The 27,547-nt window shown below is 32.7% G+C and overlaps 1 pseudogene; it reads right to left on the bottom strand.

The window, feature by feature from the left end:
* Window positions 1-14,243: 14,243 nt before the first annotated feature.
* LOC127864928 (uncharacterized) overlaps window positions 14,244-27,547 on the bottom strand; it is a 28,925-nt pseudogene continuing 15,621 nt past the window's right edge.

Genomic DNA, 27,547 nt, shown 5'->3' with positions numbered 1-27,547 from the left:
AAGGCTATAGACAATTCTAAATGAACAACGATCAGCAAAAGCGCAATGGTGTTACAAACGCAATACTATATTTATTGAAAAGGAATGAAATTGAATATTTTATCTACCATTTTTAATGACCAATGATGTAAAAGTTCAGTGTTTCCAATACAGAATAATCACATGATACTTAAAAGGAATAGTCTTCTGAATATAATTAATATAACTGATGATCCATTATGTTCATTTTACGACCAAAATGAAGAAACGTTAGAAAAAAAATTCTTGGAATGTCACATATCTAGAGCAATTATTGACGAAATGTTACCAGGACATTCTTTTTCCTTACATAAATAAGACAATTTTTGTACTTGGATATTTACAAAGTTTACCAGAACCTTAGATAATGTTATTGTGTATATGAAGCTTTACTTTTACAAGTGTAAAATGAATAAATGCACCCCAAACATAACAGGTGGCAAGAAATACATTAAGTATAAATATGATAACTTAAGAACTTATTAATTTCAATAATAACTTTCTTTGAATCCTTTGACAGCGTATGGGAATTGTTCAGTGCTATTGTATCGTAACTTAATATTTAAATTTGATGATTGTTGTACTTTTTGCAACCTCTTACACAGTATGCAATTGTGTTGTATTGTATGGATAACTTCATATGTGATGCATATGCATCTTTTTTCATCTCTTATTGTTGTAGTCTGTATAACTGGTTGCAAATACAACCTAAACCGTACCGTTACTTAAAGATAAATGTTTTTTCTATGCCATTTTTATCTGTGGCGCAATTATAACATACTTTTATTATGTATACTATGGCGTGTCAAACGTTGCGAAATTCAATGTTTCCATATGTATGTGGTATATTTGTATATATATATATGTTGTATATTTCCATTTTCGTGAGGTATAATTGCATATATATGTTGTATATTTCCATTTGTGTGTGGTATAATTGCATATATATGTTGTATAAATTCATACATATATGGTTAAATCCGATATATGTATTGCATAAGAAATATATGTTGTATAATTTCATATTTATGTTTGATATTTTCATATATATGTTCTAAAAGTTCATATATGTATGCAATATTTTGATATATATGGTGGTATAATTCTGATATATATGTTGTATAATTTTCAAAATATGCGTGTGGTATAAATTCCATATATTTGTGGTAAAATTTTCATATATATGTCCTATAAATTGCATGCTGGGAAATATTTTAACGGGTATGACTAAACAACGGATATGGCTTTTTCGAGCGTTAAGTGCGTCTATCAAACATCATGGCCGACAAAGACATGTGAGTAAAATGATTACGCATTTGGTTTCAAATTCTAAGTCTCAAAAGGCAAACAAATATTAAGTTTTGGAGCATTACTACAGTATGAATGTGCACATTTATTATCCTGCAATTATTTGTAACATTATGGTGTTCTTTCATTTTGTTTGAGCAGTATCTATTAATTCGGATATGCACACTTCGGCTTATGTTTTTATTATGAAAGACGGTGGTTTAACAAATGCAATTTTCTGTAATTTCATCTTCTTTCCAAATTTTATTGATATAATCGGGAGTATCATCGATTTTAAAGCATGATTTTGCCATTTGTGAAAGAAGTCTCTTTCAGCTAAACTGTATTTTCAGTGCATTTGTTGTCAGTATTGATGGAGAGGAGCATCACAATCACATCATAGCATCAGAAACCCTAGTAGAGGCCCTGAATTCAGATGGTATGCTTAAACTTATAATAATTGTAACTTGAAACAAAGCAACACAATTATTATGTCAAATTTGGAATTAATAAGTGTGATTATTGTCAATCAGTTACCAATACTTCAATTTCCATTTTATTCATGTCAAATAAAATATACCTTACCACCTAACTGACGCTCGATTGGTCATTGTCCGCTCGGTTACTAGTTACATGTACCTCGGGTACATGTAAGTATTCTTACATGTACCCCGGGTACGGTTAATATACTCAAACGTACCCAGCCGATTTTAGACTGTACCCGACTGTTTATTCCCGCCCCAAATCTGATGTCGTAAAACACGCTACCAACTACCGTAATTACGAAACAAACTGCTATTTAAAAAAAAAGTATCAACATGCTTGTTGAGTATGAGTTTCGATAATATAGGTGCAATTTTAACAGAAAATTGACATAAATATGAAAATAATTAATTAAAAAAATAATTGCTGACAACGATCGATTTAGCGCTAAAGTTCCCGGGTATCACTCTGGATCAGCAGACGATTTATTTCATAAATCAATCTCTGGGTTAATGGTCGCCATCTTTCGAACTACTTTCAAAAGTACAACAACAACAATAACAGTAGAAGACATGTTTAATTGCGAAAAGTTGAAAAATTGAGTACATGTGTCACGTTTGTTGAGTGAAATAGTGTTATTTTCAACTGTGTATGAAGCATGTGAACTGGTAGTGGAATAACCGAATTGTTGGTGGAAATGGAATTTAGAAATACATCTAATAATTCATCATCGTGTAGAATTATCATCAGCATCATTTCTGTGGAACATTGCACTATTCAAAATACAAGTGTTTCATAGATATGGTGCTTTTGACATAGTTCACTAACCATCAAGACTGAAATGATTCATTCACACAGGTAAAGTAAATAATTGAATTTGTGCAGAATGTTTATTTTTTACAAATTATTCTTTAATTTGACCAATTTATTTTAGATTGATTGCACTGAAACTCAAAGTCTAAAGCTTAGTAAGACACTTAAGCCACTTTTCTGAGAAGAAACAATACTTGTTCAGAGTATAGCAGGCTCATGCAGCCTCTGGTTTATTTATTTGGCCTCGGCCTTTAACCTGGGTCGCTTTGATTTCAGGTGTTTAGCCCCCATATCAACAAGGCTCTCGACCCTATATGTAGTTATTCATATAGTTTAAAGATTTTGAGAACCCTCACTCGGTGCCAGTGGGGATAAAACAGGGACCTTCTTATAGCTAGATGAATGCATCAAATATGCCAGCAACACTTTATAATCAATAACTTTATAATTGATGATTCTGTTCTTTTAACTACATTACTAATTTACCAAAACAATGTGAAACACATTTTTATGCCCCCAAAGGAGGGCATATAGTGATCGCACTGTCCGTCTGTCTATCCGTCACACTTTGCATTTAGGTTTCGAAAAAATGCTCATAACTTCTATGTCGCTTCAGATGTAACATTCATATTTGGTATGCATGTGTATATGGACAAGGCCTTCCCATACACACACAAATTTTGACCCCTTGGACCTTGAAGTTAGGGTCGGCGTTTAGGTTTTGAAAAATGCTCATAACTTCTATTAAAGCGTTTATTGGGGGCGTATGTCATCCTACGGAGACAGCTCTTGTTTTTGCTACTGTCCTCTGCACAAACCATGATATATCTGCATATATGCATCCAACCAAATCAGTAAAACTATTTGTCACTTAATTACAGTAAACTTATTGCATGTTAACTTTTCAACAATATATATATACATGTATATATAATTATATATAACATATCTTGAAAAAAACACACATCAAACTTCAAATTGTTTTAGTAAATTATAGGCTTTAATTGGTATTGTGACATTGACACCACTCATGCATGCGACTATACAATTATACAACAATGGAACACATTATTTATGAGAAATTCCAATACATCAACATATCGTCTCAGATTTAAGGCAGATAATCTAGTGCTTTTTTGCTGCCATTTTTACTATTACACATTTTTTCATTTTATGTTATGATGCATTGATCTAGTTTCTAAATTAACCAAGCAATCATGTTAAACTTTTGAAGAAAGATGTTGTCTGATAAATATAGAAAATATAATCACTACAAAGTGAACAAAATTCCGTTGAATACTGTGACCAACAAAGATTTGCCAAAGAGCAATTCAGATCATGATTTAAATTAAATACAAGTAATATGAAAGTCTGCCTATTGGATCCCAGTTAAGACTTATTTGTCAAATCTGCACATTAATTTTCCCTTACCCATGTAGAATTGGGGACTAAATACCATCAAGTCATGTAAAAAGGAGCAGGGTATAGCACGCTGCTATTGATCTCTTGAGCTTTCACATGAATTTTATGGGTAATTTTCATACAACAAATGATATTATATAGTGTAATGATAAAGCATTATGAGCACAAATTATATCTCTTACTAGTGGTGCAAAAATCATTTACGTGTCACATTTCAAAAGAAAATTTATATAAAAAGGTATTATTAATTGTTAAAACGTTATAAAAGGTTATTTCAATTCACTAAAGCATTTAATTACAAGAACAAGTGCATTTTATGTCCATTACAATACATGTAACAGTATTGGCATTGTATTTATCTGCATTTGATGTGCATTTAATACACTTAAAAATGCAGACAAGACACACTTCTAACAGAAACAAATGTATTTTTTTCTGCATTTTCCAGCATTAATACTTTTCAAGTGTATTTTTTATCATCCCAAATACACTTTACCAGGAAAAAGGTATGTTAAAATGCATTTTTAGTTTGTTTTAAGTATATTTTCAAATGCATTAAGACACTCTTTTCTTTTGCAAAAAATGTTGAACAAAAACTTGAAAATATTTAATATACTAAAGTGTAGTAATAATTAAAGTTTTGTATGAGCATCAAAAACAGTGTCAAATTCATACCAGTGCCTATTTAGTAGCAGTAGGCCTTATATGGTCTACTTGTGGTAGAAATAATGCATTTTGTATAATACAACATACATAAATTAAAAAATATAGCTGCCCATACAGTTCAATACAATGTTCAATTAACTACACTATGCAAAGTTGAAATATGACATCAAGCTTGGAATAATCTTTTCAATAATGAATAATATGCTGTTTTAATTTATAAGTGAAATATACACTTGCATATAAAAACTGATTTTACATCAAAACTAAATGTTTAATTTGATTTTTAGCTCCACTGGCCAAAGGTCCTGTGTCCATCGTGCATCCATGCATAAACTTTTCCTTTAAACATCTCCTAAACTACTTGTCCAAATCTGATGAAATTTCTTAGGAATGTTCCTGGGGTGAACCTCTTTCAAATTTGTTCAAATTATGCCCCTGGGGTCAAATTTGACTCTGCCCTGGGGGTCACAAAATTTAAAATTTGCTTAAATAAGGCCTATTTTGTGAAAACTTTCAAAATCTCCCGTCCATAACCATTGGGCCTAGGGCTATCAAATTTGGTATGTAGAGACATCTAATAGTCCTCTACCAAATTTGTTCAAAATTAATCCCTAGGGTCATATTTGACCATGCCCCTGGGGTCACAAAATTGAACATATGCTTATATAATGCCTATTTTGTGATAACTTAAAAAAAATCTTGTCCATAACCATTAGGCCTAGGGCTACATAATTTGGTATGTAGTGGCATTGTATAGTCCTCTACTTAGTTTGTTCAAATTATGCCCCAGGGGTCAAATTTGACCCTGCCCCGGGTCCCACAAAATCAATTATATGCTTATATAGTGCCTATTTTGTGAAAATTTTAAAACTCTTCTTGTCCTTAACCATAAGGCAAAGTGCTACCAAATTTGGTATGTAGTGACATGTTATAGTTCTCTGCCAAGTTTGTTCAAATTATGCCCCTTGGGTCAAATTTGACCCTGCCCGGGGTCACAAAACTGAACACTTATATGGGGCCTATTTTGTGAAAACTTTAAAAATCTTGTTGTCCATAACCATTGGGCCTAGGGCTACCAAATTTGGTATGTAGTGACATCTAATAAACCTCTACCAAATTTGTTCAAATAATGCCTCTGGGGTCAACTTTGACCCTGCCCCGGGGGGTCACAAAATTGAATAAACGCTTTTAAAGCGCCTATTTTGTGAAATCTTTAAAAATCTTCTTGTCGAAAACCATTTGGACTATGGCTCCCAAATTTGTTATGCAGTAACATCTTATAGTCCTCTACCAAGTTTGTTCAAATTATGCCCTTTGGGTCAAATTTGATCCTGACCCGCATGTCACAAAATTGAACATTATATACGCTTATATCTTGCTTATTTTGTGAAAACTTTAAAAATATTCTTGTCCTTAACTCTAGGACCTAGGGCTACCACATTTTGTATGTAGTGAGATATAGTAGTCCTCTACAAAGTTTGCTCAAATTATGCCCCTGGGGTTAAATTTGACCCAGCCCAGAAGGTCACAAAAGTGTACATGTGCTTAAATAGGGCCTATATTTAAGTATTTGCACATGCAGAGAAATTTGTTTCAGCCTTTTTTCAGCAGTGGAGCGATACAGGGCCATCTTGTTTAAATACTCAAAAAATGAAACCGTGTTCATGCTTGCATGAACACAGTTTATAAATGCTGTCAGAATTATAAAATATGCAATTACTATAAATACAAATGCCAGGAAAAAGTGCTTTTTATACTAAAAAATTCGAATGAATATATCAATAATACATTCTGAATACTTTAGTATGTAATTAACAGTTTTGTCTGAGAAAATCACTAAATTTTATATATTTATTCAAATTCACATAAATCATATTTCAAAAACACATAATTACTTCAAATCCTTTCACACAATACTGAAAAAAATGCACAGTTTCTGATTGTTATTGATTCTTTATTAATTTATACATGTACCATTTTTTAATCTTGATGCATCCTCAATTGTATAATGCACATCTTAATCTGTTTTAACAATTATAATATAAAGATTAAGGCTGACTCAGTAAAATAATAATCCATGATTTCTGCAGTACTTGCAGACAAACTAGGAATACTGCTGTGATATTATCAATCTATCTAATGGGATATTAATTTGGCTTCAATAGAAAAAATCAAAGCATACACATGTATAAAATGTGTATGTATATATAAGTTAAACTTAAATTGATTGACTATCAATAAAAATATATTATAATATGTATATATATATATATATATATCCTTGTAAAACTAAAAATTAAATATGTATGTTTCTATTACATCATTTAGGACTTTTATTTTCAGACAAAGTAGAGTGAAACTTAAAACAGTATCCAATTGTAACAGTCAATTTTGGGAAAATCAACATTATAATTATTTTCTGTGTTGGCCAATGTCATAATTGGTATAAAATGTATATTGAACTGGAAGTTTTCTTTATTTTAAATGATAACATTTGCTTGGTCAGTCATAATTGTCACAATCAAGTGGTCATTTTACACTGTAGTTTTCTCACTGACTATGGGTTTGTTCTGAGAATGAGCCACACAAAGTATCGTTGGGGAGATGAGTTGTCAATTTTATGTTTATCAGTCTTTCATAATCCAGTATACCTGTAAAAAGGGAATTTGTAACTAATAATCACACAATATACACAATTAAAATTGAATGCATTTAGATTTATTTAGTACTGCACATTAATCATTTTCCAAAAATATGTAGCAACATTACATTATATAATGCTGCAATACTAAAGTAATTTACTAATTAAAGGTCGCTGATGTGTAATGGATATGGTGTCCACATAATGATCTGGAGGTCACTGGTTTGATCCCCAGTGTGGGAGCATTCTTAAGAAATCTCCAAGAGACACCCAAGTACTGGTTCTAGGCCCAGGAAACAAACTCAAGAGCATTTCACATACATGTACGTAGTTAGTACTTTAAATTTAATCGAACTAAAAATGGGTTAAAACTAACAACTGAAACCCTTCTTAATACATTTTATTTTGAATCAAGCAAATGTGCAAATTCATTAAAAATATAAAAATTCTACTTTAAAGTAATCATGATAATTTAGATCATTTTCAGAATATTTAATGATGATAATGATACAATTATATATTCCCTAAATGATAAAAATAAAACATGTAATGTTAATTTATGAAAAAAACGTTTTAATTATATCAATATCATGGTAATTTCAACTAGATACAGGCAATTAGATCAGAAACATGCATTAATTATATTAATGAACAACCCAGACATTTGTAGTGATTTATGGTCACTCTTTGATTAACGTTCTATACATGACCTGTCATAAAAGGTATTTTTTTAGCCAGTACTACAATCGGCAATGATAGTCTGTATTGCATACATATTCCAACGTCTATTATCGATTCGCTTCCTCAAACTGAACAAATATTTAATGTTTACATCGCGAAACGTAATGCATCCAGTTTCACTTTCGGTTTGGTTGGTTTTGTAAACACCGTAATTTCATCTTAAATATTGGATGATAGGGTGATTAAATAATAATGGAAAAGTAAATCACTTGGATAATAGGTCAAAATGCAACACAAATGAACGTTAATAGTGCTATTAATATCAAAGTTTCGGTAAAAAGTTTGGCGCTAGTTCAACGCGCATCGTATACAGCCTCATAACAATAGACTGACAACCTTTTGGGTAGTAAAGTAGTAATACAAGGCAATATGGCGACCGTTAGCCACGAGGCCTATCTTACGGAAAAATCCGAGATAGCCGATGTATCACGATTGCCCGGGTATGTATGGGTATATTTACCGTACCCGGGGTACATGTAAGTATGCTTAAGTGTACATGGTGTACATGTAACTAGTACCCGAGCCGACAATGACCAATCGAGCCTAACTGACCATCCCATTCCTTATTTACGCTCTTAAAGCCTCTTTAAACATTGAAATGCGTTCATCATTATAATTGATTGAAGATGTGGTGACACTTTGTATTTCGGACCATTCAACAAGGCAACATGCCTATGAGTACATTTTTTCTGTGCTGAGGCAAGGTTTGTCATTCACATTTTTTCTTATCTCTTTACTTTCAAATGAAACTTGCAAATGTTATTGATTACTTGTTTAATGATAATTAGGGATTCAAATTATACAAAAATGTTCATGTGCTTGTATTTTTTTCCGATTGTTTATTGCGAAAAAGTGATTGATTTGTTTTAATTTCAAAGTAAACATTGTGATGTGGTCACTTCTTAAAATACTGAATGTTTTGTAATTGGTAAAATATTGGGTAGCCGTACATGCACATATATCACATAAACTTGCTTTACGTTCTGAAGAAGCACAGAGGTCAGGCGGCATCTAATGCATAAAATTATATGCGGACCTATTTTATGACTATAATTACCGTGTGTGTAAACTATGTTTACCAATACTGTACATGAATTGATTTTGAACTTAGTTCATTAATGTTTGTTTATTTTAAAGACAAGCCTCTACATTTAAAATTATTTGTAAATTAAACATCACAGTGGAAAATGCCACATTGCAATGTATAAAAAAAATCCTATATCTGCTGTATTTTATTTATTTTGTATTGCAGGGAAGACAAGTGCTGGTACTCCTAGTGATGGTGGTGGCGGTGATGGTGGGGGAGGTAAGGCTGTTGGTGATGATGATTGTGATTATGACAAGGATTGTAATGCTGATACGGATATATCTGATGATGATAATGGTGACCATGAGTGGATAATTATACGCCCACAAACGAAGTTTAGGGGGGTATATAGGAGTGAGCTTGTCTGTCTGTCGGTCGGTCTGTCTGTCGGTCCGTATTAAGTGTCCGCTCTCTAATTCAAGTTGTTTTCATCCGATCTTCACTCAACTTGGTCAGATGCTGTATCAAGATGATGTCTAGGTCAAGTTCGAATATGGGTTATGCCACGTCAAAAACTAGGTCATGGGGTCACTTAGTGCGTTTTAAACATTCAGCATGGTGTCCGCTCTCTAATTCAAGTAGTTTTCATCCGAGCTTCACCACACTTGGTCGGAAGTTGTATCTAGATGATGTGTAGGTAAAGTTCGAACATAGGCCATGCCGGATCAAAAACTAGGTCATGGGGTCACTTAGTGCGTTTTTAACATTGAGCCCGCTGTTTTATGTGAAGACAACATGCAAAATATTCTGTGTCAATGCGGCATGTGGGGGTATTCGTTACGTCTGTGACAAAGCTCTAGTTTATGATGTTTATGATAGTTGTGAGGATGATTATAGTGATGGTAAGGATGGTGAAGATGGTGACAACGATGATGGTGATTGTGGTAATTATGATCATGGCAATGATAATTGTGCTTAAGATTGTGCCAATTTTAATGATGTTGATAAATGAGGATGACAAACAGGGGGGGGGGGGGGGGTAATGATGATGGTGATAATTGATGATGTTGATGATAGTTATGATGATGCATAATTTGGTGGTTGAATTAAGGGTACATGTATTGCTGACAAGGATCATTATAATGATGAATGTGGGTGACCATGAGCGGATGATGATTGATGCTGCTGTTGATGTTGACAAAAATTAGGATTTATGATGGTGATGATGAAATTCATTGAGTTAATTTCCTACTTTGTATTTATAAAACAAATACCTTTTTAGAAATGATAATTATATCACACATTTAACCTGTATTGTGTTATAAATTCAATCTTATTGTTACAACATAATAAACTCATGCAAAATGTTATGACCAACCTCCAAAAGTTCAGCTTTCTAAAACGCAACATAGAAGTTGGCCTATCATGCTGTGAATGTTACCACACCCTTTCACAATGATTCTTAAAGGAATGGTCAAGGCCTGCTCAAAAGTGATCAAACTTTGAAGTGTGTATGTAGGAAAGGGTTATGATATTTAACAGCTTTCTATTATTCACAATGTATTAGTGTTTATGTCTTGCCATTATTTATAGATGTGTGTTAATTGTCATTGTTTTTAGATGCTGTAATTATACCCACATTACCATTGGTAATGGGGGCTATATAGGATTCACTTTGTCGGTCTGTCCCAAAATTTCATCTGATCTTCACCACACTTGGTCACAAGTTGTATCTACATGATGTGTAGGTCAAGTTTGAATATGGGTCATGCCTGGTCAAAAACTAGGTCACGTAGTCACTTAGTGCGTTTTAAACCGAAAGTTTTTCCGGACCATAACTATGTCATTTATTGTTAGATTTTAAAATGACTTGGTATATTTGTTCACCATCATGGGACGGTGTGTCATGCGAAAGAAGTACGTCGATATTTACAAGGTCAAGGTCACATTGGAGTTCAAAGGTCAAAATTCTTGTCCGGACCATAACTATGTCATTTATCGTTAGATTTTAAAATGAATAGGTACATTTGTTCACCAAAATGGGACGGTTTGTCGTTCAAAAGAATTATGTCGATATCTCCAAGGTCAAGGTCACACTTTGAGTTCAAAGGTCATAAATGGCCATAAATGAGCTTGTTCGGGCCATAACTATGTCGTTTATTGTCAGATTTTAAAATCATTTGTCACATTTGTTCACCATTATTGGACATTGTGTCGCGCGAAAGAATTACGTCGACATCTCCAAGGTCAAGGTCACACTTTGAGTTCAAAGGTCAAAAATGGCCATTAATGAGCTTGTCCTGGCCATAACTTTGTCGTTTATTGTGAGACTTTAAAATCATTTGGCACATTTGTTCACCATCATTGGACGGTGTGTCATGTAAAAGAATTACGTTGATATCTCGAAGGTCAAGGTAAACACATGGAGTTCAAAAGTCAAAAATGGCCATAAATGAGCTTGTCCGTCCATAACTATGTCATTCATTGTGAGATTTAAAAATGACTCTGTACATTAATTTTGTTCACAGTCATTGGATGGAATGTGCGAAAGAATTCAAGAGTTCAAAGGTCAAAATGGCCATTAAATGATAATGGCATAATAATTCTTAAAAATCGCCATAAATTGCTTCTCTTTTTTGTGAAGACAGCATGCAAAATAGTCTGTATCAATTCAGCATGTGGGGGGGGGGAATATGTCACTTCTGTGACAAAGTTCTAGTTGTTTCCTGTACAGACCAGTGTTTTATCTATAGGTTATATTAAACATGTGTTTAATGTTTTTTAGAGTCTCTGTCTGAGAACCAGAAAAAGATACTTCCAGTACTACATGGACAATATCACAAACCCTGCTCCTCCTTGAACTGTACAAAGCAAATGTAGATAAGTTCAACAACACCCTGTTAAAAAAAAAATTGTGGGAAAAACAGTGTACATCCCTTCACAGTAAATGGTACCATTTTAACAGCAAAGTTTACAATTGGGTATATTGGAGTCACTCTGTCTGTCAGTTTGCTCGCTGTTTGTTAGCTCATGTTTTAAGTTTGTGAAATAAACCTCTTAATTATGTTATGCGATTTATATGAGGAAACTTTAGATATACGACACACGCTTCCCATGTCCATTGATCCACATGTTCCTTACTTATTTCACCTTGAATTTTCTAATAGCACTTCATGGGGAATCAAACCCAGCACGTTAACGAGAAAAAGCTTATGCAACAACACTACTAAAATGGATTCTCAAAATGTCCTGATGTTATTGTTCTCAATTATCAGGCAATGCAAGACCTAAAAAATAATTGACAAAAGGCACAACCCTTCACTTATACCTTTTTTTTTTAGTTCTACACCCACCCATTAACAAAATTTATTTGGCGGGGGATATCAAGTCAACGAATTTGCTTGTGTTTACATGAGTGGAAGTTATAGACGAAAGAATAATGTGAGGGGGGGGGGTGGTATCTGTACTCCACTGGCACATATTTAGTATTGTTTATTGTTCTTGGCCTAGTTTTACTAGTTTCATTGGATGGAATCCATTTAATTCATAGTTCTAAGCTTACCTGAGGATTTTTTTTTCAAGCACCATTTTTTTCAACTGGATTGTTTTTTCTTCAAAATAAGACCCGCATATGTTTAACAGAAAATGCAAGGATTTGTTCAAGTGACACAGTTCATAGATTGATAACCTAACACATCAATTCTTCTCAAGTGAGTGCTTTAGTTCAAGTAGCCTCCATGAATTAAAATGTTCTTTTGCCTGCCCTTTTAATAAAGGGAGTACAGATTTCAATCTGTTTGAAAATTTACATGTGTATTCCATATATGTCTAGAGCAGGTGATCAGAAAAGAGTTACCTGTTCATTTGTTTTGCTTTTTCTGTGTTAAATATAAGGACACATTTTGCCTTTATATTCTTGAATATGTTGTTTACAATGACAGCTAGTCATAGTGGCAGACAGCCATGTGATACTAAACAGATTATGATGGGATTTGACACTTAAAGCAAAAATATATCTAACATTCGATCATCAGCTCAAGCATGGAATAATTACTTTGTGATGATTAGAAGTGAGCTATGGATTTCAATGAAAGTAAACTAATTAAAAAAACACAATACCTTTATATTGATATGTAATCATTACTAATGTCATCATCATAGACATTCTGAAAATAAATACCTTAAACGAAGGTCAACCATATGATATTATGTTTCCATGTTTTTTTTCTAGATACATGCATGTTTAGGCAATTATTCTTTGTGTACAGTTCTGAATATATTTTAACTACAATTCCAGGTTAAATATTTGCATTCCAATTATAAAGTGCATGCATGCAACTTTTTTACTATACACTGCAGTAAGAGCTTCCAACAATTTAGCATTCTGCATTCACTCAAAGTTTTAATGAAATAAGTGTCCAATTCCAAATTATGGATGATATTATTGTTGTTGATTTTTGTTTAAAGATATTTTATCGTTTGTTATGCAATTTGCTATAAAAGTGGAACAGCAATTTTTTTAGTCAATTTATTTAAGTGCAATAGCCATTTTTTCAAGAACATAGAATTTCATACATGTAAAACATTCTGTTGGATACACAAAAAACCTTATCATTTAACAGACATATGGACCCTTTAATTTTTTATTACTTTTAATTTAAAAATATGAAGATAAATGCATGATCAGGATCAAAATTTACCGTCTGATTACAAAATAATGTAAATAACTACTGTGCAGTATTAGCGAAAACCAAGCATTAAAAGAAATAATTATCGATGAAAATTTGTATTAGTATGTTTCATTATTTTAAATATAAAAAGTAAACCAAACTAAATCGTCTCAACAGGTAGAACAGAAACCGAAACTGCCTGGTTATAATTGTTCTTTTCATAACGCCTTTGACTTTATTTTGAGGTACAAATAATGGAAAGCAATTATCATCATTTTCCGGTTCATCATTTTCAAAAAGAATGTCAATTTCATCTTCATTTAAAATGCATAAATTATGCAGTATGCAACTTGCAATGACTGTTTTGACAATGAACTCTATATCCACCATATCAATAAACATAAGTCTGCGAAATCTACTCTTTAACATGCCAAAGCTGTTTTCTATGAGGACACGGGTGCCAGAAAGGGCTTGGTTAAAGTTGATACCTGTTCCCTTGAAAGGTGACATTATCGCTAAATGGTGCCATCAAGTATCTAGAAATCGGATAAGCTCCATCTATTATGTGATTCATTCCAGTAAACCCGGGAAGTGCAGCAAATAAAGGCGAGTTACGGAAAACGCGTGCATCATGCACCTTTCCAGGTCACCCACAATACACATCTGTGAAACGCCTGTCTTCTCGACAAACAGCTTGCAAGATTATTGAATAGTGTCCTTTTCTATTGAAGTAGTCCGGAGACCTTGGTGCAGAAATTTTTATGTGCGTCCCATCTATTGCCCCCAAGACTCCAGGGAAGCCTTTCTTATTTTGAAATTCATCAATCACAGTCTGATTGTCATTGTTTGATGGCCAACATATTACTGTCTTAAGAAGACTGTCGAAAAAACTGTCAGCATCCTTCGGTTATGGTCTAAGAAAGTTGAATTTGATACGTTAAAACGGTCTGCAATAGACCTTACTGTCTCTAAATTACCCAAATACCAAAGCGTCATTAGTAAGTCCGTATCCAATGGAACTTGTTCACGACCCCCAGTGGCAATCCTTCTACGAAACTGATCATCAGCTGAAATTCTCTCCAGAACTCTTTCAAAAGTACCCCTTATCATGCGAAAAAAGGTCTTAAAGTCATCTGGGAGGTACTGAGGTACGGTGACTTCAACGTAGTTGGCCACTTTTGGGACATCATCAAGAGCTGCCCCTGAAAAGAAACCAAATTACTAGTCATTAAATGGATTTAGTTAAAAGCATGTTATATTGCTTTGATTACGTCAAGCTTATTAATACTTTAAAACTCAATATGACTTTTGTGCTTAGTAATCTTTATTACTTGGTTCAGAGCATTTTCAACCCAGGACCCTAATACAACCCTGTGCCATTAAAATTGCAATAATTTTTCAAATAAAACTCAAATTTGAGTTTAGATGGGTTTTTTTTCATGGCTATGTTAACATCACAGGGCTGAGGCATGGTCCTTAGATGTTAGGGACTATGGGTACACCCCTTTTGGTGATACACATTATTTAGCATCTTTATCGTTTTTATAATTAATGAATTCCGACTATTAATCCAATAAATAGAATATATACTTTAATTGGTTATTGTCAATAGTTAATACTCGGTGTATACATTTAAACTATTCACGTCCCGAGGCCGAAATTACTGTTCTTTATATTGTCCGAAATTTAGTTAGCCGAAATACAATTGAATATAACAAGTGAATTCGTTAATAATGGTAGAATAGATATTTCACAATACGTTCATTGCTGCACATACAGCAGCGAATCGTGGCATTGTTCCACTAGCCTTATTAAAGAGCAAGTCCATTTCATTTTCTTCAAAAAGCATTTATCATAATGGTTGAATTAATTGTGATTCCGTCAAATCGGTATGATTGAATAGCGAGAAGTGCCCCTTCCCAAGGACAGGGTTTTCTATAAACGGGAAGGGTCTCATATGTTTTATTTTGAATATTTTCCAATAGATACAAAAGAAATGTACTAATAATCTAAATAAAGAACTCATACATCATTATTGAAATTTCAGCTTTAATGTTGATGAGGCCTTTTCCTTCCACTTTCAGCGGGATTTAGCCATCTCCGCTTTTCAGCCACGCCTGTTCAAAATATTTCCCGTGATGCAAATGATAGGACATATATATGAAAATTTTACAACAAATATATAAAATTTATACCACACACATATTTTGAAAATTATAAAACACATATTTCAGAATTATACCACATATATATCAAAATATTGCATACATATATTAATTCTTAGAACATATATATGAAAATATCAAACATAAATATGAAATTATACAACATATTTGTTATGCAATACATATATCGGATTTTACCATATATATATATATATATATATATATATATATATATATATATATATATATATATATATATATATATATATATATATATATATATATATATATATATATATATATATATATATATATATATATATATATATCAATTTATACAACATATGTATGCAATTATACAACACACAAATGGAAATATAGAAAATATATATTCAAATATACCACATAAATATGGATTTTACCATATATATATATATATATCAATTTATACAACATATATATGCAATTATACCACACACAAATGGAAATATACAACATATATATACAAATATACCACATAAATATGGAAACATTGAATTTTGCAACGTTTGACACGCCATAGTATACAGACTGGAAATGTCATCTTTTTTTGTAATTGTCATAATTTGTGTTGTTGTTGCTATTTTTAAATGTTCTTTTTTTAAACTTTTGCAATCAAATAAAATTATACTTTTATTATTTAGATAACTATATATGTGTAGCTTATGCACTTTTCTTTACTCTGGTTGCATTATATTATTGCACTCTATTTCATACTTTATCTGTACGTATATGCAGTATTGAAATAAGACCTTTTAGGAAAAAAAATATGTTAAATGTATTATTTTTGATTATATATTATATTAAGTTTCAATATGTTAAAAAGCTTTCCTTTTGAATGGTTTTGAAGTTTCACTTTTGAAGACACACCATTTACTTAATTACTCTGATGCATGACGCCTTGCGTATGAAACTTTTCCCTCAACTACATTGTTAAAACGAGGTAGGTGCTATTATTTCTGAAGATTCTTCAACATTGAAATCATAAAGTTGTCAAACGAATTTGCGCGCGTGAGTATCTGAGTGCAAAGATTTTATTTCACCTGTATATGTAATTTATTATTATATTATTGTATGAATCCCTTAATATATGCTATATACCAATATTTAGTTTAATTCAATTATGTTTGTGATGCAGATAAAATATATTTCCACACATAAATACAAGTAAGCATCATGGAACGAACTTCAGTCAATACTTTCCTGAAATATTGCAGAGCGAATTTCGCATTGCGTAAAATTCCGCAGCAAAGTAGTAAGTGTAGACGATATATTACCGTAGCGTTGGTTTTACATTTAGTCCATAAATTAGTCTCAATGGAATTGACAATTATTTCATTTCCTACATATCTTTGTGTTTTTGCAAAAGTTAGACTTACTAATGTCCAGATTTTTCTATAATTATATATTAATGTCTTACACCGTAAGAAAGTTTTAAAGATTAACCGGCTTGCTTCAATACATACACATATGTATTTCACGATGAGATCATTTATCATTTACAGATATCTTTGCGCATGCAAAATTAGTTTCAACGATAAACACGCTTCCTCGAAAAAGTCACGACATATATATGTACTACCATTAAATCAGATTTCCTAAAATCATACATCTGTGCTGTTTATAAAGTGTTTAAATATGGTAATATGATTAACGCACTTCAATATATTAAACAATATAGTTTATACAGGCAAAATAACGTCCTAACTTTGATTCTACCAAACATAAACAACAGCTTTGTTGTGCGATGTGCGCATATATCAATATGTGATATCGAAAGTAAATACAAAGGAATTGTTCTCAAACAAAGTTTCAGCAACTTTAATGTCTTCAAATTTAACGTCAAACTGGTGCAAATTCAGATTAATATACTTACAATCTAGAACTTATTGTGGTTTCCCTTTCTTATTACACGCTACTCTTAACAATATGTGGAATATCGTTACATCTTGAAACAATACCTTTCTCTAATAAAGTTTTTATTTCGCTTTCTTTAAATACTGAATTTACTCTCGCTGAGTAATTGTTTCTCATCAGTGAATGATCGGGTACAGTATAAAAGGAAGCTTGTACCCACCACTTACTACACTTTAAATTAACTTACTATCAGTATCCTCTTGCTACTTGGCCGCGTCTGCCTTTAATCTAATTACCGGCGAACTTTCAGTATCAATATCTATACTAGGATCTTTTTGATCCATTTCAGTGTTTACAGATTTATGAACGCAACTGTTTTCCGACGGAATCGGAAATACCCATTATTTGGATAACGTTGTCCAAAACATAAAACAGCTTATCTTATTGTTCGAGCTGCTTGCTTAACATTCAGCTGCTCCTTTCCAATGACCAGGCTTGCTACAAGCAAAAAATCAAGGGCTGTTTTATCGACCCATCTTGAATTGCATTTTTGGGTGCATTTTTTTATAATAACAACCTGATTTCGGTATGGCCAGTTGCATTCGCCTCGTGATATTTTCGATCTCTCCGCTTTCAAATATTTGTTTTCCCGCTTATGAGATTTATGTGCTCCTCAATTTTCGGTTAACAATGTTGCCACGTTGACGACTTCGCTAGAACTGAATTCGAACGCTTTTTATTTCTATAAAAAAGCCATTCACAGACATTGCAAAACCGGTTATTGCCCTACACTAACATACTTGCAAAACCTGTTTGTTTTGCTCATGTCCGTCAGGACAAAAGTACTCCTCTCTACGATGTAATGCGCAGTACTAATAATTTCAATTATCACAACACTTCCTCGACATTGTCCCGACCTATGTGTAAATAATTATATCAAATCAGATACCATAAATTAATGCTCTTGTGTTACCATATATAATACGCTTCAACGATGGACGCACTTCCTCAACCTATATATGCCGCCATTTAATTATACTGATTTGTTTAATTGGCTTATATTTTACAACGTTTTATTATATTATCATTCTAATTTCCATGTTGAAACCCATATGTAGTTTAAAAATTGTGATGTTGTTTGACTTTCTGTAAATGAAAAGCATTGGTGGTTTGAACCGGTTCTAAAGAGCTCTACATGTCATCTTGGCTCAGAATTATTAATGAAGCAATACACTGTTTATATAAATTTAAATAATATAATAACAATTCGCATGAAATAAAATAGGGCAGATTTCTATTAAGTTTATAAACTGGGATCTTCTCAAGGTACGTTTCTATAAAAAAAATATTTATAAGGAGAATTTATGACTGATTACTAATTATTATATGAAGGAAGAACTTTTTTAATATCCAAAACCCACACCGTTTCTCGAGTTGCACTTGATAATTGTAGGAAACGTTAAATTCGGTGAAGTACTCAAAGACACGAATGACTATTTATTCATGAAGTACAAAGCAAAAATAGTTTAATTGTATTTTTAAGTAACCATTTACAATCATAAGGTAAATATAAACAACGTGCAACCGGGAAAATAAAGGTGAAATTTGTATTTTGAGATGTGCAGTCATGCGTCTCATCATTTTTCACAAAAAACATGAAAGTACAAAATTTGCAGATTATTAAAAATTGCCATCAAGTTAGAAGTATTGTTCAAACACATTGGATATCGAAGGAGCTGATAATAACAATAATAATACAAAACACATAAACGCAATTATGTTTAATTGTAATAGCGATTTCCTATAAATCAAATGTAATTTCTTTCACGATAATTATCATTTTTGGACCGAGCATAATACAAAAACGATCGAATTCAATGATATGATAGAAATGATTTAAACGAGTCATCGGTAATATGCGGAACATAAATCATTTATACGTCAACTATTTTATAGATATGCATTGTCGTCTGTAAAAGTACTCCCAGAGCAACGTAGAAACTATGGATTACAAAAACCACTAGGAAATATATCTGATAAATAGTTTACGATGATACATGCAACATTTGCTAAAATATATGTTTAACAACAAACGTGTCTATGGAACCGGAAATAAACTAAAATACGAATTATCTACTTTAATGCCCTGTGTGAAAACAACATCGCCTCAACTATGCACATTCCACTACTTGCAGGCAATTTAACTGTAACACGAACATTGTTTTCTAGGAACGGTTATGTGACATACATTGTAGTTTTAAGCCCTGTAGATTTCATGAGAAATAATATTCACAACCGAAATTATATATGAACGTTATATGAACACAACATAAATCAAGCATTAGGCCCAGAATACTATATGTTAAAAGATTGATGAAGGTTAGACAATACTAGTAATTTACTGTGCAGAAATGTACCATTTACTCACAAAAAGTGATGGAAAAAAAAGCAATATCTCAATATGCTTGTTTTCCCCAACTTAATTATTTTTAAGATGTTGAAGATTATGCAAACAGATTACATATATTTACATTGAAGTATTTTTCCACGGAATTTGTAATATTTTGAAGTTGCTAATATACCACTAAAACAAAATAAAATACAATATGCATAGTTTATAATTTATAAAATACTTATGTCAACAATTTGACAGCAAATGTTGAATAAATGGATAAATTTGACTGTTGTATCTTTTGTAATTTATATAATTATAACAAAAATTGTACGTAAACGAAAATAATCAACACAGCGTGAAGTTCAATAATTCAGTGCCAAAATCGGTAAATGCTGATTTGTGCGGATATGATAAAGTACTAGTCTCTTGAGTGTAGTCGAATGCAATGAAGAGTTTAATATCTCTGAGATATTCGCCGACTGCATTTATAATCAAAGCGCTGAAGGCACTGAAGATGTTCGCTAATGCATAATTTAACACGCAATTCATTTTTCAAAATCAATCGCAAGTTTGAAATGAACACACGCCATTCAACTTTATAAAGTGTGTGTCATAGCGCACGGGTCGAGTTTTGTGTGCACTTTTTATCATCCTTATCATTTCATAGAAATAACTTAGACAAAATAAAAACAACATGCTTTTTGGACGTTCTGAAAGCATAGAAAGTATGATGAAAATGGTAATGAGAACTTAATATAAAGAAAATTTGCAGTCACCATCATATTAAAGGAATATTTTTTCTAATATCAAATAACTATCGTACCAAGAGTATAAATTCATAATGAAAGTTCCGTGTACAAAACTTTTGATTTTTTACACCATATACAAATTCAAAATATACAATAATCTTCGTATCTTGTATATGGAGGAATAAAAGTATATAAACATTGCTGTTTATGCTTCACTTGTTACCCGAGCAGTTCACACGGTGTCAACAACGCTGACATAAACATAGGTATACAGCACTAATGCGCTTTTAGGCGTAGCTGTTTTACTCAGTTTTCATCTTAGTGACTTTTACATAACGCCAACAGACATGCATGAATATTTTCGAATATTTAATAAGCTGATTCGAGATACAACCTCTGAATTTTTGCTACATCACTGCGTATGTGCTCAATTCAAAGGATGTAGCACTGTTCAGTGTAAGGAATTCCGGACTACTCTTTGTATGCTCAAACGCCCTGTTACAATTACGCGTTACAATCCATCTCGCATAATTTCACTTTCGCCTCCAAGATGAGAAAACAATCATTAGCGAAATAGTATAGTGTCACGATAAGAGAAAATCGTTTAATTATCATACCACAATGTTTGCCGTAATTGGTCAGCACGTCTGGAAATCATTCCTTAATGTGTGGATAGGATGCCATTATTAACAAGTTTGCTATTTTGAATTCAATTTTGTATCAAAAAGCATTGTTCTTAACTGTGGCATTTTCGATTCGCAATGAGATCTGTAATGACCCTCGTCATACGAAAATGGGTCTTATTTCATATGCGCCCATCATATAAATAGCCCACTCAGCTATCTCTCCTTCTGGTAAGGAGAAACATAGCATATTGAGTAATTTTATAGCGAACAGCATCGCCTATGGCCTGACTGCGCAAAAGCACATGTTGGGTTTAACAAACGCTGGCCGAAACGCATAAGACCCATTTTCGCATGACGGCGCTATTGACGTGTGATTTAAATGTGTCGAAAGAAACTGCGTTTAAATCAAATATCAACATACGATATATTTCGATAGTGAAGAAAGATACTCATAAAAAGGCATATGAGGACACATATGAAGTGCTTTCCCGTAGTATATTTTTTATCTACTCACACTAATGTGTGGTTTGATAATGCTAACACACATTTCATGCGGTGAATATGTAACTTACAAGTGAAAAACACAACACAATAGTTTAACTTTTGTTTAATTGTATTGTAATTATTTAGAAAAGTAAATTGCAAACTTTATTTCAAAGTCAGCGTAAACGCCGACTACATTTTTAAAAGATATTTATTGTTATAAATATACTTAATATAATATATTTAGTTGTTTTCGGTTTAAGCGATTATAAAGCATTTTCGAGGTTGCCTATAGTATGCCTGTAGTAAGTGATGAACTCATATCCAACTGTCTATGTATTGAGAACTGTGAATATAAACAAGCTAAACCTTCTACTAACCTTCTACTATTGCGTTGCTAGCACCCGTAGATACAAAAGATCGCCGCTATATGTTGAGAACCAAAGAACGTTTTCCAGAAATACCCGCTGTAGAGGCATGAACGAGGTTACGAAACAGGTCATTCGTATTATTATTATAATTTGTTTGTTATATTCGGGTTTAGCGATTATGAAACATTTTTTTTTGTCTATCGTATCGCTGAAGTTATTGTTGAACTTATGTTCAAAGTTTTATAAATTGAGAATATAAATAAGCGTTAACTTTTTCCCGAATCTATTAATAGCCTCAATTTACGACCTGTGCTACGTCATTGAGGTGTATGTGAGAGCGTAACCTATTGCGTTGCATGGACTCTAGATTGGGAGGCGGAAAACTACAACAGGCGAGGCATGGTCAGGGGTTATAACCCCAAAAAAGGGTTAGGGTAAGGGCTAGGGTTAGGGGTCGGGTTAGGGTTAGAGTTGGGTTTAGGCTAACCCAAACCCTAACCCGACCCCTAACACTAACCCTAACCCTAATCCTAATCCTCTAACACCCCATTGCGCAATACCATACCATGCCTCGCCCGTTGTAGTTTTCCGCCTCCCCTCTAGATTACACGGATAAGAAACGGGACCGTTACGCCAAATATCTTGTTGTGTCTAAGTCACGTGACCGTGTCGTGGCTATCGATCTTTTATCGAAGCGCCGAGGTTATACATTTGATGTACCCACTCACGTATTTTGTTAAATTATAGTTTCATTTCTAGGCCGATTTTGACAAATTATATATCATTAGAAAGCTTACGTAACGTAGTTTTCAGATATATAAATATATATTAAGTTTTTCATCTGATTTTGGCAGCCCGGCGAGTTAAAACTTTAACTTTTGCAAATATCATACCGTTTTGGAGTTTTAGAATCTAGATTTACGGTTGACATGTTCGTACTTTATACCGATTTGTACCGTTTATATTTGGAGTTCAGTTTTAAAAATAACATCTTGCTTAGGAGAATAGAATTCTGTATATGATAGAGAAAAAACTGGTTTAAAAATGAAAGCAAGTAAGGAATGAAGACGGAAGAAAGTAGCGCGTGGTCCTAACGAACCGAACTGATGCTAAGGTCTTTGCGATTATGCTTTTGTTTAAATACCGGCCATTGAATTTCCTTTGCCATGATTATTATATTTTTATGGAATATATTGAAATATTTTGTTCTTGAGACATATGAATAAAGCTACGTATTAATGAAGCTTAATAAATTAACGATTTCAGCTCTTGATTATAACACAGAAAGGGTGTTAATTTTATGATGAAACAGCGTATATTGCGGACCCTCTTGATATATTTCGGCTTTGCATACTTCAAATATAATGGGTGTCAAAACATTCATCGTTTGTTGTTTATTATTTCATTATGTAATTATGTAAAATTATATGAAAGGTTATTAACCATAAATTATCAATCAATTAAAAATATTTAAAGATTCTTGAAAATCACGGTCAACTGTCTACGCATGTATATTGAAATATCTTTATAAGTTATCAGAGTTATAAATATATAGAATTCTAAATTATAACTCTGTATTATTTGTGTTTTTCGGAAAGATTATTTAACCCCGTTGTGGTCAAATGAGAATGCAGTTTTTAATCATGTTGTTCCGTACACTACCATACACTCTTTATAGGACTGCGAAATGACGGAGTTTTTTACCGGCACCCGCTAAATACGTTAAATGTTAAGTATTCGATTTTTTAAATGTTTAAAATGTACATGTATAGGAATTAAGCACTTAAAATTATTATGATTCAGCTGCCTGACATCTATACAGTATTTAGTTAATGGCAATCTGTATGGGCAGATGACTATAAATGTTTTCAATACGTTACATATCTTATAAACGCAAAATTGAGTACTTGGTGTTACAATACTCCAAGAAATGACCACTTATACCACGAGAGGACATGGAGGTATCATAAAAAGTGTAAACTGACCAGACATTGCCACCTGTGGTAAGGGACCAATATACAAGTATAGGTCCCTGCTGTGGCGTATGACACCATAGTTTTATTTAGTATTGGTCGGCACAGTATCTGATCATAACGAGATAATTGGTTTGTGCTGAACACAGGGGCAATAAAACCACAGATCTATCAATAAACAAGATTATTGAGATATCTTTTATTGAACACCGCGATAAAAATGCTCAAACCACGGACTCTAGATTACATGGATAAGAAACATGGACACATTCTCAGAATCATCACTGCTATATGTGTAATCACCTAACAATTCGTCTAAAAATAATTTATATATTTGAGTTGAAGACGATGTACTGCTGTATAAGTCTGAATAAACTACCTGTTTGCCTGTCTAAATCGAAGCCGTCATCGTCCCAGTGAATCTGATTTTGAATAGTTGGACATGATGCCCTGATGTCAAAATACGAAATGACCCGCGTAACACCGACCGTGATTTTCAAGAATCTTTAATAAATTGATAATTTAAGGTAAATAACATTTCATATAATTATACATAATTACCTCGTTGATAATAAACAGCAAACGATGAATGTTTTTTTACACCCATTTTATTTCAAGTATGCATGCAAAGCCGAATAATATCGAGATGGTCCGCTATATACGCTGTTTCATCATAAATTTAACACCCTTTCTGTGTTATAAACAAGAGCTGAAATCGTTAATTTATTAAGATTCATTTATAATAAGCTTTATTGATATGTTTCGTGAACAAAATACTACAATATATTCCATAAAAAATATAATAATTTGGCAAAGGAAATTCAATGGCCGGTTTCTAAACAAAAGCATAATCGCCAAGACCGTAGCGTCAGTTCAGTGCGTTAGGAACGCGCGCTACTTTCTTCCGCCTTCATTCCTTAATTACTTTCGTTTTTAAACAATTTTTATTCTATCGTATACAGAATTCTATTCTCCTAAGCAAGATGTAATTTTTTAAACTGAACTCCAAATATAAACGCTACAAATTGGTATTAAGTACGAACATGTCAACCGTAAATCTAGATTCTAAAACTCCAAAACGGTATGATATTTGCAAAAGTTAAAGTTATAACTCGCCGGGCTGTCGAAATCAGAAGAAAAACTTAATATATATTTATATAGCTGTTTACTACGTAACGTAAGCTTTCTAACGATATATTATTTGTCAAAATCGGCCTAGAAATGAAACTATAATTTAACAAAAGACGTGAGTGGGTACATCAAAATGTATAACCTCGGCGCTTCGCTGTACGCTAATTGTAAAAGATCGATAGCCACAACACGGTTAAACGCGCGGTGGTAAAACATAAAATGTGTATTTCTTGTGTTTAACTCGCTATAAATCCATTAATAACAACGGGAATATACTAAAAGTTATATTTTTTTTGAAAGAGGAATTAATAAGCAACAAGATAACGTATAAACCAATAAAATCGGATGAATAGTTTTTGCATAAGATTGAATTTACTACAGTAAGGGTCAAATACTCGATTCATCTCCTATCAATATACACTCCGTGTGCGTTGTTATCGCACGTGGACTTTCCTTTGTTTATCGACAGGCGCATCTATTCATAGCCTCATATTATGAATGGACTGAGCAAAAATACTACGTCATGAAGACGCTGCAGAAAGTGGACTATTTTATTCATTCATAAACAATCTCCTCCGCGACAGGTACAATACGATCATTGTTTATTGATTCTTTTCTATAAAAGCACCGTTCGAAACTATTTTATTTAACACGATATTAATATCATGTTTCCATTTGTGAATGATATAATTGGAGAACTCAAACCTCTTCCATAAATTATACAAATCTTTCTTGCGCGGATACGCGTTGTAAGCGGGTATTGGGCTCCTAGTAGCTAAGGCGTATCGACCTGAATTTTAGACTAACCACCTTAGACGGTCGCTAAGCGACCATCTAAAAACGCTTCGAGCAGCTTCATACAGCTGCTGTTCGCCAACTCAAGCTGTCATTGAATATGCTTCAGTTTCAAAATACCACTGGTTTGTCATACCACTGTTATTTTTTCTGCATGTTGTAATACCTTCGTTTGCTCATGCTGGTGGTGTCAATTATCCCATCGGTTGCTTATGTTAATGTTTATAATACTATACGTTTCTTATACTTCAAGGTGAAATCATCATGGAATGCTTATTCTACAGTTCATAATACCATCAGTTGCTTATGTTATCGTTCATAATACCATCGGTTGCTTATGTTACCGTTCATAATACTATCGTTTGCTTATGTTACCGTTCATAATACCATCGGTTGCTTTTTACGCCATTTTATAATAAGATCGGTTGCTAGATCTGTTTTTAAAATCATCGTCAGTCAAGAGTGTACGTTATATTTTCATCTCATTTCCTAGGGAATATTTACATGAACGTTAATACGAAAATTTTGACATTATGTGTAAATTTAATTATTCGTTAACGCTTTCTTCTCTCTCAATGTCCAGTGTCTTCACTATATGCGGTTTTGGTCATAGTGCGACAAATATTTGTAAAGTCACTACGTGAATTTCATTTTATAGAGTATTATTTGTAAAAAAAATGCGCGTTTTATATGTTTAAACTTGTGCACCATGATTTTATTTTCTTTTCTCAATATATATTTTCTCTCCAAACACTTTGGAATGACGAAAATTTTTGCAATCTTTTAAGCGGCCTTTTCATAGATTTTGGCATGTATTGAAGTTTGTCATTAAATGCTTAATATTGTTAAATGTGAACATTGGCTCTCAAAAGCTTCAGTAAAAATAAACAAGAATTAAATTAAAGAAAGAAAAAGTAACCCTCAACTGGACTCAATCCACTGACCCCTGGATTAAAAGTTTATCGATTACACCATGCTCACACAATGAGTCATGTATTTTAAACTTAATATAAGCAGTATCACAAAGTAGAACGACAACAACAGAACTCTCCAAATTATTCAATCATTTCGCGTTGCAACGCTTTATAATTAAGGTTTTTTTAAATTGTCAAAGGATGCATATAATGGCTATTTTAGAGCATGGTAAATGTTCAGTTTTACTGTTTTCCTCACAAATATCATAACTACAACGACA

The sequence above is a fragment of the Dreissena polymorpha genome, chromosome 1 (assembly GCF_020536995.1).
Source record: "Dreissena polymorpha isolate Duluth1 chromosome 1, UMN_Dpol_1.0, whole genome shotgun sequence".
Lineage (NCBI taxonomy): Eukaryota > Metazoa > Mollusca > Bivalvia > Myida > Dreissenidae > Dreissena > Dreissena polymorpha.
This window is presented reverse-complemented; position numbering and strand designations above follow the sequence as displayed.